This window comes from Nomascus leucogenys, chromosome 9 (assembly GCF_006542625.1).
Source record: "Nomascus leucogenys isolate Asia chromosome 9, Asia_NLE_v1, whole genome shotgun sequence".
NCBI classification, from domain to species: Eukaryota; Metazoa; Chordata; class Mammalia; order Primates; family Hylobatidae; genus Nomascus; species Nomascus leucogenys.
The window spans coordinates 66,114,567-66,118,198 of record NC_044389.1 but is presented as its reverse complement, the minus strand read 5'-3'; the positions used below and the strand labels follow the sequence as shown (position 1 = coordinate 66,118,198).

The 3,632-nt window shown below is 49.8% G+C and overlaps 1 pseudogene; it reads right to left on the bottom strand.

Moving 5' to 3' along the window:
- Positions 1–1,305: 1,305 nt before the first annotated feature.
- Positions 1,306–2,399, bottom strand: LOC100600045 (annotated as a pseudogene).
- Positions 2,400–3,632: the final 1,233 nt, after the last annotated feature.

The following is a 3,632-nucleotide window of genomic DNA, read 5'->3' as shown; positions in this document are numbered from 1 at the left end:
CTTTGGGAAGCAGAGGCAGCAGGATCACTTGAGCCCAGGAATTCAAGACCAACCTGGACAACATGATGAGCCCCCATCTCTATAAAAAAATACAAAAATTAGCCAGGTGTGGTGGTGCATGCCTGTAGTCCCAGCTACTTTCAGGGCTGAGGCGGGAGGATCGTTTGAGCCTGGGAGGTTGAGGCTGCAGTGAGCCGTGATCGTGCCGCTGCACTCCAGCCTGGGTGACAGTGAGACCCTGTCTCAAAATAATAATAATAATAATTTCCTCAGAATTTTTAGAATATTTATTTTTAAGAAGGAAATGTGTTTAATTTTTTTTTTTCAGGATTTAGTGGAGGCCATTATTGGATACCAGGGGCAAAGGTCAGCCCAGGGTAAGGTGAGTCCAGGAGGAAGCCCAGCCTGTCCTACAACAGCCCTGTGGCACAGAACCGGTGGTGAGCCTGCCATGGTTTGCTTCTGGGCAGCAGGCTGGACCAACTGGGGAGCGTGGAAGACTGCGTCTGTGTTCCCTCAACCATCCCCAAGTTTACAGCAGCCCCACTGCGAGTTAGGAGTCATTCCTGACTCACAGTAGGGACAATTTGCATTTATGGAAAGCAAACTGGAAGGGGTGGCCTGAGCCCATACTGCCCGTGGTAATGACTCCTTGCAATGCGAATAACCAAGGTGAGGCAGGTTGGGCAGGTTTTATCCTCCCCACAAAGGCGAGCCTTTGGCCGGGCGTGGTGGCTCACGCCTGTAATCCCAGCACTTTGGGAGGCCGAGGTGGGCGGATCACGAGGTCAGGAGATCAAGACCATCCTCACTACCACAGTGAAACCCCGTCTCTACTAAAAATACAAAAAATTAGCTGGGCGTGGTGGCGGGCGCCTGTAGTCCCAGCTACTCAGGAGGCTGAGGCAGGATAATGGCGTGAACCCGGGAGGCGGAGTTTGCAGTGAGCCGAGATCACGCCACTGCACTCCAGCCTGGGTGACAGAGCGAGACTCCGTCTCAAAAAAAAAAAAAAAAAAAAAAAAAGGTGAGCCTTTGTTCCACAGCCGGCACCTGGCAGAATGGGAGAGATAGCAGAACCAGAGCTTCTCATTTCCCTCCATCAGGCTAGAGTGGGTCAGTGGGATCATGGACCGAAAGAAGACATTGAATGGGCTGGTCTGTCGCTCAGAAACAGGGTCCTGGAGCTGGAGTGGCCATGGGTTGGGTGGAGAGAGTAGGTGGTATGGCCCCCTTAACCAGACAACTAAAACCAACCTCCCCCTTAGCTGCCCACCCCCAGTGAGTTCTGCCTCAGCTTCCTGCCTAAGCCCTTGTAGGATGCCCTCTAGGGCAAGACTTCTGGGGGGGATGGCCCTGCCCTGAGCCATCCTCACATGAGGTAGAGTATTTCATGGGTACAAAGGGCATCTTGCTGACTGCGCCCATCTGCTGCTTCCACCGCACCTCTACCAGCAGCATTGTCCCTGGCTGACCACTGGCAGGGCATGTAACCCATTGCCACATTCTTCTTCAGGTAGGGCAAGGGACAGCCACTGGGCACAGTACCAATCATGGACCCTCGATGCTCAGGTGGGACTGTGTGCCTGCATCAGGGCCCCCTCACACATCAACCCCACACGCCTCCACTGCACTTTCCCTTCAGCTAGGGAACAATGACCTTGGCTCCAGGGAAGTCGAGAGCAGCTCAGTGGCACTTCCCCAATGTCCAACTGAGGCTGCCCTCCACAGAGGTAGTGTGTTCATCAGTGTCACTCCTGTACAGCCAGAGGCCTGCCTCCAGGCGCAAGCTGCCAGCACTGCCAGCTTTGCTTCTGGGTTTTCCAAAAGAGCTGATGCCGGGTGAACTGCCCCCGCTGCTGGCACCAAAATGCCCATGCCATTCTCTCCTGTGCAGCCACAGTGGGTAAGGTGGCGGCCAGACACGTCAAACACCTCCATCACAGCACTAGTCATGAAGGCAGTTTCCTCAGGTCAGCTGCCATGCTGGCCTGTAGCACCTGGGCCACAGGGGACCCTTGCAGGGCTAGCAGGGCATTATCCACCACCTCCAGGCCCACATCTCTGCCCTGCCTCTGAAGTTCTCTGACCTTGTCCTGCATGAAGGCCAAGTCTTTTTCCCAGCAGCCAGTGTTGGACATCACATATAGGTGCCCCTCAGAAGTGCTGGTCACAATCAAGTCATCTAAGGTGCCTCCAGCCTCATTGGTAAACAGCAACAGTGTCCTCTGGTTTGGCCTCAGCTCTGCAATGTCTCCAACCACTAGACTCTGCATCAGCTTCACTGGGTCACCACCACGTATCTCAGTCTGTGCACAACTAAGCGGATGACACAAGGCAGGAGGGAATGCCTGCAGGAGAAAATCCCGATTGGCCACGGTGCTCACAGCCCACTGCATTGTCGCCTCTGACGGGTGCAGATGGTGCACAGAGGCCACCACTCTGCCACACACTCTGGGAGATGTAGTTCTTAGAATATTTAAACACCAGCAAAAACTACAGTTATTAAAGGGAACAGGTAAGTATGTAGATAAACTTAATGCACAGGAGGTCGGGAACTCTCTTTTAGACTTTCTTTCAAAAGCTGGCCACTGAGCACTTTTTTCTTTTAAAAAATTATTGCTCTTTTTTTTTTTAAATTATACTTCAAGTTCTAGGGTACATGTGTACAACGTGCAGGTTTGTTACATAGGTACACATGTGCCGTGTTGGTTTGCTGCACCCATTAAGTCATCATTTACATTAGGTATTTCTCCTAATGCTATCCCTCCCCCAGCCCCCAACCCTACAACAGGCCCCGGTGTGTGATGTTCCCCTTCCTGTGTCCATGTGTTCTCATTGTTCAATTCCCACCTATGAGTGAGAACATGTGGTGTTTGGTTTTCTGTCCTTGTGACAGTTTGCTCAGAATGATGGTTTCCAGCTTTATCCATGTACCTGCAAAGGACACGAACTCATCCTTTTTTATGGCTGCCTAGTATTCCATAGTGTATATGTGCCACATTTTCTTAATCCAGTCTATCATTGAGGGACATGTGGGTTGGTTCCATGTCTTTGCTATTGTGAATAGTGCCACAATAAACATACATGTGCATGTGTCTTTATAGTAGCATGATTTATAATCCTTTGGGTATATACCCAGTAACAGGATCGCTGGGTCAAATGGTATTTCTAGTTCTAGATCCTTGAGGAATCGCCACACTGTCTTCCACAATGGTTAAACTAGTTTACACTCCCACCAACAGTGTAAAAGTGTTCCTATTTCTCCACATCCTCTCCAGCACCTGTTGTTTCCTGACTTTTAATGATTGTCATTCTAACTGGTGTGAGATGGTATCTCATTGTGGTTTTGATTTGCATTTCTCCGATGACCAGTGATGATGAGCATTTTTTCATGCATCTGTTGGCTGCATAAATGTCTTCTTTTGAGAAGTGTCTGTTCATATCCTTTGCCCACTTTTTGATGGGATTTTATTTTTGTAAGTTTGTGCAAGTTCTTTATAGATTCTGGATATTAGCCCTCTGTCAGATGGGTAGATTGCAAAAATTTTCTCCCATTCTGTAGGTTGCCTGTTCACTCTGATAGTAGTTTCTTTTGCTGTGCAGAAGCTCTTTAGTTTAATTAGATCCCA